Here is a 12,884-nt window from a genome sequence, read left to right on the forward strand (position 1 = left end):
ACCACCACTGCCACTACCACCCACACAACCACCACCTCCACAGTTACCACTACCACCTGTGCCACCACCACCACCACCACCACTGCCACTACCACCCACACAACCACCACCTCCACAGTTACCACTACCACCTGTGCCACCACCACCAATACCACTACCACCACCACCACCATCACAACTACCAAGAGACAAGGGAAATAGATATATGTTAGATAAGATTCCATTTCATCAAATAGCCAGCATCACATTTGATGTGATCATTTACCAACCTCTCAACCCCTACTATGTCTGCAACAACAACATCAGTAGATGAAATTTCAGGAGCCAGGAGGGAGAAAGACAACAACAACAGCAAAAAGAGAACAATAACTACAGCAGTGACAACAAACACCATTTCTGCCACCACCACCATCACTACAACAACAGCAACAACTACAATCCTCTACCCTCACCTCGACCATCACCACAATTGCTATCACCAATACACACATTTACCCTCATAACCACAATTAAGACATTGCTATTACTGCCAAAGTGTAGAGCCAAAGGGAACCTCTATATAGTTGCTTTACTTGCTAAAACTAGCAGCCAATACCCCTCAGATCTTACTCTTGCCTTAAACAAAATTTTAATATTTTTACATTTTGCTCAGTTTACCTGGATTTACCTGTAATTAGAGTCACTTTGAGACAAAAATTATGCAATAGAATTGATTAAGAACCCTTTCTTCAATTATGTTCCAAATATCACATTAATATGTTGATAAATAAAAAAGTTACAGGTGTTTAATGAGACTAGTCTAAATTCATGATTATTTTAGAATCTAACTGAAACTCATGAGGGGTGTATTTTGGTCAGAAATATAGTAACGAAAGGGTTAATGTCTGAAACTGGAAAGGACATATTGGATAATAAAGTCTTATACCATGCCCAAAATATATTAATGTAATTGACTAACCAACCTCTCTAATTAAAATTGCTGGCCTTAAGTGAAAATTAGAAAGAATTATTATCATTATTATCATTAAGAGGTGGCAAGCAGGAAAAATTGTTAGCATGCTTGATGAAATGCTTAGCAGTATTTTCCCCATTTCTATGATCTGAGTTCAAATTCTGCTGAGGTCGACTTTGGATCATCCACACATGACCTGGACACTTTGCAACAAGATATCAACTACTTCTATGAACAGAGACTTTATAAACAGGCTCTTATAATAACAGGACATCCTCTGGTAAGGACATGACATCCTAGACTCCTTTAGCAACATAAAGACACAATAACTCAAATATCATGGAAACAGTATCATTTTTCAACATCTCATTGTGAACAATACATGATAACTAAAGCTATCAAAGACACTACAAATACATGGTTTTACATTCTCTGGTGATGTTTCATGACCTTACACACACATGCACACACACACACCTGTTATCCTATGGTCTATATCTGTCTATATCTATACAGATATACACAGGCCTGAGCTAGGTCTTTTGCGGAAGACTGACAGTTGCCCATGCATGCAAGTCTCTTGTCTCCATGTCACTGACACTGTCCAAAGAAAGGCTTGCTGCTTCCATGCTGACATAACCTAACACCAGTGTTTGTTGAAAACATTTAGTGTCAGAATAAAAAGAGCCAGAACAGATAAAGCATACCGTTTGATGTTATAACAGTTCTACTGATCCATAACCCGAGATTAGTATAGTTTTATTGGCCCTGAAAGGAAGAAAGATTAAGCTGCCCCTATAACTGAGAGAGAACGGGAGCGAGGATGGTCAGAGAATGAGGACTGTAATGATGGAAAGGATGACAGTCGTAGTTGTGATGGTGGTGATGATGAAGATGGTGGCAGTAATAACAAAGATGATGACAATGTTAATGAAGAGGATGATAAAGTTGGAAACAACAAAGATAATGAAGATAGCACTAATAATTATTGTGGAAATGCCTAACAAATACAATCAACAGTTAGCGCATGAGTTAAAACATTGCAAAAGGTAAAACTTCTTCATTTATTCCTGTATGTTGCCTCACCCTCATCTCTTCTATTACTATTTCTCTGATTGTTTTTGCATATCTAGCTTTGTTTATATATACATACGTATATACATCCACACCACCACACACACACACACATATATATATATACACACACATACACACATATATATATATATATATACACACACACGTATATATATATACACGCATATATATATACACGCATATATATATACACGCATATATATATACACGCATATATATACACACATATATATACACACACATATATATACACACACATATATACACACACATATATATACACACACATATATATACACACACATATATATACACACACACACATATATATACACACACATATATATACATATATATATATATATATATACAAACATGCACACACATATACATATACACTTACATATGTATTGTGAATGTGTGTGTGTGTGTGTGTCTGTGTGTGTTCTGTTTTTAGTATTTTAATAATTAGCCAATAAGATGCATTAATTGCAGTGGAAGTCTCTCAATGAAATTATACTCCTACCGATCCACCCATGTAATGAGATAAGGTTGCAGAGGGTTTGTTAATTAAAAGGACACTTAATTGGTAGACATTAAGGAAATGCACACACTGAAGGAAATAGGGTTGATATGAAAAAAGATTAAATACCAGAGGGTGAGTAAGGGAAGAGGACATGCAAAAATGAGAGACAGAGAGGGAGAAGGAGAAAGTGAGAGGGGGAGAGAGGAAAAGAGAGGGGGAGGGACTTATCCTTATTTTCAATATTTAATTGGAGAGGGACCTTCCAGAGATAAATAATGCCCACCCCACTCTTCCTCTAAGTATTCGATGGCGCCAGATAATGGCTGAAAACACTTAGTATTCTTTCTGTTCTTCTTTCGTTGGTTTTTAGGCTGTTTTGTTTGTTTTTTTGCTTGTTTTTTTTTGTTTGAGAGTAGGTTGGTTGTTAGTAAGGAAATTAGATAAGGGACAGTGATGTAACAAAAGCAGCTTCAACAATCTAGTGTATGTGTTACATGGTACACATGTATTTCTGTATAGGTACATATATGTATTGTGTGTCTACACACACGTGAGAGAGAGAGAGAGAGAGAGAGAGAGAGAGAGAGAGAGAGAGAGAGTTTACATTTGAGCCTACATAAATATATTCTTTGTTTCAGTCACTGGATTGTGGCAATGCTGGGGAAACCACCTTGAAGGTTTTACTCAAGAAAAATTGACCTTAGAACTTATTTTTTAAAGTTTGGTACGTATTCTACCAGTCTCTTTTGCTGGGCCGTTAAGTTCTGGGGACATAAACAAACCGACACTGACTGTCAAGTGGTAGTGGATGACGGATACAGCACAAACGCAAAGACATACACTTACACACAAACACACTTCTTTCAGTTTTTGTCAACCAAATCCACTCACTAGGTTTTGGTTAGTCCAGGACTACTATAGTAGAAGACTCTTGCCCAAGGTGCCACATATTGGGAAACAAGCTTCTTAACCACACAGTCGCACCTATGTGTGTGTGTGTGTTCAGGGTGTGTTTTTCCAAAGCTCTAAATTTCTTCTAACATATTTTTTTAACCTTACCTTTTAGATAAATAATGTCAGAGATCAAGTTGACTCAGCAAATGAAAAGGCATGCTGTATTCATTCCAGAGTGATGCGCAGATAGCTTGCTTCCTGAAAGTTGCTCCATCCTTCGTTGTCAAAGCTCAAAAGAAGCTGGAAGCTGCCAATGAGGTTTCCAACATCAGCAGCTAAATGTAAAATGCATATACAGGGTCCTAATACAATCAGAATACATAACTTAGTACAAAAAGTTCAAGAAATAATTGATAAAACTCTGAAAAGTTAATCAGAGCCATTGAAAAGGACCTCAAGGTTTCAGAATGCACCATCAGAAGAGTTGTGCATAAGGACATTTGGTACAAACTGTATGTGATGTGGAGGGATCAATTAATGCCGGATGTGACAAGAGAAAATTGTTCAAGCCATGCAAAAGTCTTGCTAAACAAATTAAAACACCAAGAGGCTGGAATGCTTTGGTTTTTTCTCCTACGAGAAAAACTTTGATCAGGACTAAACGATGGTTATGCAGAGACTCAAATAAGGTTCCAAAGGACATGCATTCTAAGTTTACTAAGTTCTCAGGAAATGTGATGGTTCTGGGAATCACCAGTATCAAGGGAGATGTTATGCCTCCTCACTTCTTTCCACGAATCTTAAAAGTCAATGCTGCTGACTACACAATGGTGTTGCAGAAAGTTGTGAAGTCAATCAACATCCCTATAACACCATACAATCCCTCAAGTCCACCATAACCAGCACTATGTCCAAAATTGATAAATATCCTCTGATTTGGGAATGTCAATGCTTCAGACTCCATATTGAAGCAGACATTGATGCTAACAATGGATTCTCGAAATTATTTGTACCAATTTGTTTTCAGATACAGTTTTTCTTTAATGAGCTACGTGCCTTTTTCTAAATTCATACAAATGACTTAAAAAAACAGATTCACCCTGTATATCATCATTTAACATCCACTTTTCCAAGCCTGGGTGTATCAGATGGACTTTGCTGAGGTAGATTTTCTATAGCCAGTGCTCTTCCTGTTGCCAACCATCACCTGTATCTATGCAGGGTTATATTTTTTCATGGCTAGATAGGTTTTTCACAGAAGACTGGAAATGAACAACCTCACATGACGATGATGCTCATTTACAACTATTTTGTGATGTCTAGACAAGGGTAAACACACACACATATACACACACTTAGATATATTAAGTAATTGAAGTATACAGTATTATATATCCATTATGGCTGATCTCTCTCTCTCTCTTTCTCCCCACCATGTATATATATATATAAAACATACATTTGCCAACTAAGTGTGCAAATATACATACATATATGCACATACATACATATATACATATACATATATATATATATATATATATATATATATGCATATATGGGTACAAGACATCACAAAATGTAAACAACATGAAATAAGAAGACAAACTAGGGTATGCGAACAATGAGAGAAACAAATGGAAAACAAGACAAGTAACATAAAGAACGACCCTTCATCAGTTGTCGGCTGTCCATTTGCTCCTCATTTTGAGCAATTGCCATTAACTGAATGTATGTATGTGTGTGTATATATATATATATACACATACACACACAATGAGCTTCTTTCAGTTTCCATCAACTAAATCCACTCACAAACCCATAGGGCCATAGGAAAAAAACACTTGCCTCAGGTGCCATGCAGTAGGACTGAAACCAAGACCACCTGAACTAGGATGCAAGATTCACAACCCCACAGCCATGCTTGATCATGATGATAATGATGTTTATATATGTATGTATGTGTGTGTGTATAAGAACTTGAGTGAAAAAAAAATGAGATAGTACTTGAAATTGAAAGTGGAGTAACAAGATATATTTATTAGAGATGGAACTTAAAATTTCATGACTGATTTTCACATTTCCAATTGGTAAATGAAATTTGAAGGCACGAAGCAAAAGAATGCTATTAAGAATATTCTGGAAATGAAAATAAATAGAGAACATTTGATTGGATGCATGTGCAAAGATAAAATCAAATACATGCATATTATTTATATGATTTTTTTCCTAGAACACTTTGGATAGAATTACATTTATCAATTTAGTTGATCTCTACAAATATAATCCCTAAAGTTTGAAACCAGTTGGATAAGTGTCAATATTTGAAAATCTCAGACCCTGAGTCACTTGGATTTTTTCGGCAATTAATAAAAAAATATGTATACAATCAGGTTTTGAGGGGTTTTTTTTCTGTTTATATCACAAACCTATATATATATATATATATATATATACATACATACATACATACATACATTCACACACACATGACAGAAGTAAATAGACACTTCATAAAACTTCGTTTTATGTTTATTCTAACTTGTAAAGGTTTATATTTTTTATTAATTGACATTTTTATGTTTCAGGTTCTATATGGAACTGTTTAATCATGCCATGTACAAAAGAAGCCTTGGAACTGTCTGAATTTCAAAGAGGCCATATTGTGGGTCATTCTGAAGGTGGACATAGTGTAAAATAGCAGAAAGCCTCAGAATCCCACTTTCTACAGTTAATAGAGTGATTATGCAATTCATCAAAGAGGGGAAGGAGTCAACATTACCTTGTCCAGATCAACCAGGGCCCTCTGACAGAACCTTTCTTTACCTTAGAGAAGTGTGGAGGATAATCCTCACTGCAAGGCCTCTGACATAGCAGAGCAAGTTAATGCCAGTTTCAGAACAGCTGTCAGGTATCTTCACAAACTTGGTTACTATGGCAGAGCAGCAAGAAGGAAGCCACTTCTTCGACCAGCCAGCATCAAGCAGAGAAAAGATTGGGCCAGTGAGATGGTGGAGAGGCCATTAGAATTTTGGGACACTGTCATATTCTCTGATGACTCCAGATTTACTGTATTTCCTGACAGTGGTTCAGTGTGGGTCTGGAGACTCTGTGATAAGAATTTGATGTGAAAAGGTTACAGCTAACGATGAAATACAGCAGCTATTCTGTGATGGTCTTGGGAACAATTTGGAGCAATGGTTGATCAGAGCTGGTGGAGTGGGAGGGAAACATAAACTCAGATAAATATGTGTCCATATTGCAGAAAGAACTTCCAATCTTCTCTACTAGTGAAATGATTAAAGAAGACTCTTTATTTATGGAAGATGGTGCTCCTTGTCACACGGCTAGAATGACCCAAGATTTGTTGGATGAGAATGGCATTAAAAAACTTCCATGGCCAAGCCAGTCACCAGATATGAATCCTATTGGACATCTCTGAGTCATAATGAGCAGGACACTTCATACTTTCAAGTGCTTTAACACCCAGTGCCATATGACCAAATCACAGCCTACTGGCAAATACATGAAGCCTTAACACATGCCAGCATGGAAAGCAAATAAACAATGATGGTGACGATGATTAAATATATATATATATATATATATATATATATATTTGAATATCACACTGATTTTTTTAATTTTATAAGCAGGTCCATGGGTAATAAAGATACTAAATTAAAAAATAGGATCAGAATTGATTTTGGAAAGATGGTGGATAATCTTGTAGGCTTCTACAGAGTCAGCTGCTACATGTTGAAGCTTTAAGTGTGTGAAACAGAAGGCATGAACATCAAACCCTAACATGAGACAAATTAAGTTAATGAGACACCACTTAGAAAAACTTTCTTACTGGTCCCTTAATTATCTAATTATTTAGATAGCTGTACTAGCGTGGGATGGAGCTGATCTGTAAGGGGAAGAAAATAGTAGCTATCTGACCCCACTAAAGAATTCACCTCCATCCCTGTAGTAATAGGAAGAGGGTCTGTACACGGTTCCTCACCTTCATCACATCATATTACTGGAAAATATTGGGTGGGGTGGTAATTAGTAAAGAAGCATTGGTTTTAGTTTTGTACCCAAGCAGAGGAAGTGGGATCACTTTCAGATAATGGTAGGTGTGGCAGTGTGTTTTGGTGGTAACCATGGTGAAGATTGTAGGTGCGGACATGGCTGTGTGATAAGAAGTTTGCTTTCATCTACTTGGTTCTGGGTTCAGTCCCACTGCATGGTACCTTGGGCAAGTGTCTTCTACTATAGCCAGGTTGACCAAACCCTCTGAGTAGATTTGGTAGAGAGAAATGGAAGGAAGTTCAGGTGTGTGTGTGTATGTATGTGCGTGCATCTGTGTGTGTGTGTGTGTGTGTGTATGTATGTATGTGTAGAGGCGCAATGGCCCAGTGGTCAGGGCAGCGGACACGCGGTCATAGGATCGCGGTTTCGATTCCCAGACCGGGCATTGTGAGTGTTTATTGAGCGAAAACACCTATACTCCATGAAGCCCTGGCAGGGGATGGTGGCAAACCCTGCTGTACTCTTTCACTACAACTTTCTCTCACTCTTACTTCCTGTTTCTGTTGTGCCTGTAATTCAAAGGGCCAGCCTTGTCACACTGTGTCACGCTGAATATCCCCGAGAACTACGTTAAGGGTACACATGTCTGTGGAGTGCTCAGCCACTTGCACGTTAATTTCACGAGCAGGCTGTTCCGTTGATCGGATCAACTGGAACCCTCAATGTCGTAAGCGACAGAGTGCCAACAACAGCAATGTGTGTATGTATGTATGTTTGCATGTATATGTGTGTGTGCATGCATGTGTGTGCATGTATGTGTGTGTGCATGTATGCATGTGTCTTTGTCTCAACATCACATGATTGTTGTAAAGTGGATGTCATTGTCATGTAAGCAATGTCATTCCCAATATCCTGCAAGCGCATGTCTGGCCATGGGGAAATATTACCTTGTTTGGAAAAAGATAAGGGCTGGAGACAGGAAGAAGATCTGGCTGTAGGAAATCTGTCTTAATAAACTCCATCCAACTCATAGAAGCATGGAAAAGCGGACATTAGATGAATATGCTTATAATGGAAGTGGTTGCATTGATGATGGTGGTTGTGGAAGTATAACAATAGTGATTACAGTAGTAATTTGTGTGTAGAAGAAATGAGTGCCTTTTCTGTATGCATCTATGTGTGGCATGTGTGTGTGTGTATGGATGGATGGCTGGCTGTTTGGCACACCCATAGGTGAATGAGGATATCACAGGCAAGGAGTTGTAAGCTAAAAGATACACTTATGTGTATATGTAAGAGTGTGTGAGCATATGCAAGTCTATACATGTGCATATGTGTGTGTGTGTGTGGTGGGGGTTAGTTCATTCCTGAAATACCTTTATTGAAAAAGAAACCATCCTACAAGGTGGGTGGCTTGGTCATTATTATTACCTAATGTGTGTGTGCGTGTGTATAGATGCAGGTGTGGCTATGAGGCTGAGAAGCTTGCTTCTAAGTATGTGGTCATGGGTTCAGTCCCACTGCACATTACCTTTTAAGCCCCCAAAATTAGGGGGTTCCTTATACACATTAAAATGCAGTAATTGTCATCATTACCATCATTTATGTCATCATCATTGTTGTCATTTTATGTTTTCCATGCTGGCATGAGTTGGCTGGTTGAAGAGGATCCAATGAGTCAGAGAACTGCACTGTTATCCAATGTCTGCTCTGACATGATTTGGGATGCCCTTAATAAAGCCAGCTACTTCAGAGATTGATCCGGTTGCTTTTTGCATGTCATCAGCATCACTCATCACTAAGAAAGATGAGGTTGGGTTTACTTATCACTAATTTGAGTGACCTCTTGCAGAACCCAAGAGTTCTAGGGAACCCCATTTGAGAAGTGCTTGTTTATTCTAAACATTAGTGTGTAATGGAGTTACTTATCAAAAGCTTTGTCCCTTTATGTGCCTTGTATTCGTCAGAAATAGGTCATAAAACAACTTCAGAGCCGACAGCCTCAATATCAATGTCTGTCAACAAACTGTTTCTTGGTCCTCATAATAACCTTTAAAGGATTACAAAGATTAGGCAATTGTGCATAAATAATCTACCCTACAATCTACCCTGGGGCTGTTTGAAGTTAAATATTACATCTTACATCTGCTAGCTTCTTAAAACAGTATTTACCTGTCACCTACTAAACCCATTCTAGATGATTCAAGCAAGAAACCTACTTTCTCGTATTACCTTTGTATTGTATTTTCTTTATTTGTTCAAAGCTGACAGACTTAACTAATCTCATTATTAAATAATGACAATCAGACATTTGAAACTCATCTAACGTGTTTCACTTTTGACCCTAGTAATAGCTCTTGCTAAGTAGTGATGATGGTGGCAGGGATGACAGTGGTCGTGGAGGTGGCAGTGATGGGGGTGGAGTATGTATGTTTGCACGTGTGTGTATGCACGTGTGTGTATATATATATATATATATATATATACATACACATACATAGAGAGGGAGAGAAATATACACATGTATGTATGTATCTATCTATCTATCTATATATCTATCTATATATATATTAACAATGTGCCCTGCCCTAACTATTCGAAATGCCAGTGTTGAATGGTGGCAGCTGATGAAGGAAATGTTCTCTATGTGGCCTGTGTGTTTTCTGTACTTGTTTAGCATTTTGTCTACGTTTTGTTTGCAATGTCCTGTACCCAGATATGCATCTATATATACAGGTAGATGTATGTATGTACATACATGTACGTATATATGCATATACTCATCTATTATTTGTATTATATATACATTATATATATATATATATATATATATATATATATATATACACAGATATCATCAAACCCATGCCAGCATGGAGTATGGATATTAAATGAATTTAATGATGATATATTGTACAATATTATCATTGTTTTGGTCCTTTATGGATTAAGACTTGTGTATCTATATTGTACAACACTGAATCACTTCAACCTGTGTTATAAACTGTTGATAAATTCATGACAGCTTTAGTATCTCTTCAATAGTAATAGTTCCCAGAACTTTTTTTAAAAATCCATATTTCAGGATACTCTAAGCCATTATTGCAACGTACACTATTCTAGCAGCTGTTTCAGTGCAGATGGTGGAAAAGTTTTTGACCTCTGCTCACATCCTGGCAACTTATACTAATATACTAAAATCTATTTCATACACAAATACTTATGCATACATCCCCCTTATACCACACATACACAAATATAGACCATCTGGATATTTATTACATCAGGATTGTTATGAAGAAAGCAAAGTATAATTAAGCATAGATGACTCACCACACTCCCACCCTTACTGTTACCCAAATACCATTCCAAGGAGTAAAGTATTGATAAGTAATTAAAACACAGATTTTGAATTCCCCATTTGAGCAACAATGTTGATAAGTTGTGGAAAACATTTTCTACAGTAGAGAGAATCAAACGAATGTAGAATTAAAAATATATTTCGTCTCCCACCACATGAATATAACCTACTTCATTGGGTAAGGAATTCCTAGCCATGTAGCTTTTCTACAGCAAGAAACCTGTTCTGTCCTGGCTCTTTCTCTCATACTTTAATCCTTTATCTTAGCTGATTCCCTCTCCACTGTAGTCCTATGCAACCGAAAGGATTCATGATGGCAGTCGTGAGCATCTGTCGACACTAAGGTCAGTGATGTGTTACCTGAACAGATGTTAACACACCATACTCAGTCGAGCATTTCTTGGGCAGTTGTTAACACATTGTGGTCTGTAGAGAATTTTTTGAACGTTTGTTTACACATAGTTTTCCATGTTGAGCAACAGTCAACACACTAGTAAACAGTGTTCACTGTGAAGTTATTAACAAACTGATGTCAGTAAAATGTTCTGTCAGTAGTTGCTAATACATCACAGCCAGTCGAGTGTTTTATGAGCAGTTGTTAATATACAGTGGTCAGTGAAGTCTTGTCTGAACAGCTGTTAACATATTGTGGCCACTGAAGTGTTACATGAGAAATTAATGCAATGTTCTCAGTGGCCTGTATTTCAGAAGCAGCTAACACACTCACTGTGGTCAATATAGTATTCTCTGAGCATTTCTATCAGCATCATTTAACATCTATTTTTCCATGCTTTCATGGGTCAGACAAACTTTGCTGAGGCAGGTTTTCTACAGCTGGATGCCTTCTTGTCACCAAAACTCACCTATTTCCAGTAAGGTAATACTTGGCCAGATGTGTTTTTCACAGAATGCAAGAAACAAACAACATTGCTTGCATGATGTTGGTACTCATTTGCAACTATCACATGATGTCAAGACAAGAGTACACAAGTACACACACACACACACATATACTGGTGCTGGTATTATGTAAAAAGCACTGATGTTGGTGCCATGTAAAAAGCACCCAGTATTCTCTATAAAGTAGTTGGTGTTAGGAAGGTATCCTGCTGCAGAAATCATACCAAAACAGACAATGGAACCTGGTCCAGCTCCTGTCAAGCTAGCCAACCTATGCCAGCATGGAAAACAAATGATGATAATGATGGTGTGTGTGTGTGTGTGTGTGTGTGTGTGTGTGTGTGTGTGTGTCTCTGTGTGTGTGTGTGTGTGTGTGTGTGTGTTTGTTTTAAAGTAGTGAGGAAAGGCAAACAATTAAGCATGGCAAGATGAGGGCATTTAATTCAATCTAAATTGTCCTTGTCCTGTCTTTCCAGTTGTTTGCTTTTCCTCGCTACTTTAACCAAAACCTACTGGCTCAAAGGGATGCCACCTCTAGCCATTTTTGATCAAGACAATCACATAACTACAACTTCATCTGCTGCTCTAAGTGGAATTTTGGCAGCACACCTATTTCAGCATTCAGAGTGCATACCTATTAGTTTGAGTCATCTTGTTCAAAAACTCCTCGTATCCTTCCCCACCCCATCTCTCTCTCTCTCTACACACACAAGGTGCATTCAACAAGTATCCAACTTTATGTTTTTCTGGCACGAAAAATGCTGTATGGCCAAAATTTTTTAGGTAGGAAGTGATGCCACCTTGCCCATGCACGTGCAAAAGTTTTTGAGTCAGTAGGCCACATCAGTTCCTGGCTGTTACACCTAGAATACAAATGTATAATGTGTATTCATCAAACTTTTGTTAGAGTCTTGTGGTTTTCACAGCTGGATGCCCTTTCTAGCAGCAATCACTCAACTACGAAGTAGACAGTGTCATGCAGATATATTTGGAATAAAGTCTTGTGATTTTCTAACAGCAACCACTCAACTATGAAGCAACGGTTGTCATAGGGATGTAGCTGTGACAGAGTTTTGTGGTTTTCACAGACGGATGCCCTTTCTAACAGCAATCACTCAACTACGAAGTAGACA

The 12,884-nt window shown here is 37.7% G+C and overlaps 1 protein-coding gene and 1 long non-coding RNA gene across 3 annotated transcripts in view; one reads left to right on the forward strand and one right to left on the reverse strand.

Annotated features, from left to right (window-relative positions):
- Positions 1 to 12,884, reverse strand: part of LOC106871063 (protein FAM107B) — a 204,875-nt gene that overhangs the window by 171,586 nt on the left and 20,405 nt on the right. The gene's annotated exons all lie outside the window — the stretch shown is intronic.
- Positions 1,217 to 7,162, forward strand: LOC128247828 (uncharacterized). Of its 2 annotated transcripts, XR_008264150.1 has the most exons (3): positions 1,217 to 2,001; positions 3,215 to 3,300; positions 6,059 to 7,162. It is a non-coding gene; the product is annotated as an uncharacterized LOC128247828 (long non-coding RNA). The 2 variants fall into 2 exon arrangements; XR_008264149.1 differs by lacking the exon at positions 3,215 to 3,300.

The sequence above is a fragment of the Octopus bimaculoides genome, chromosome 5 (genome assembly GCF_001194135.2).
Source record: "Octopus bimaculoides isolate UCB-OBI-ISO-001 chromosome 5, ASM119413v2, whole genome shotgun sequence".
Lineage (NCBI taxonomy): Eukaryota > Metazoa > Mollusca > Cephalopoda > Octopoda > Octopodidae > Octopus > Octopus bimaculoides.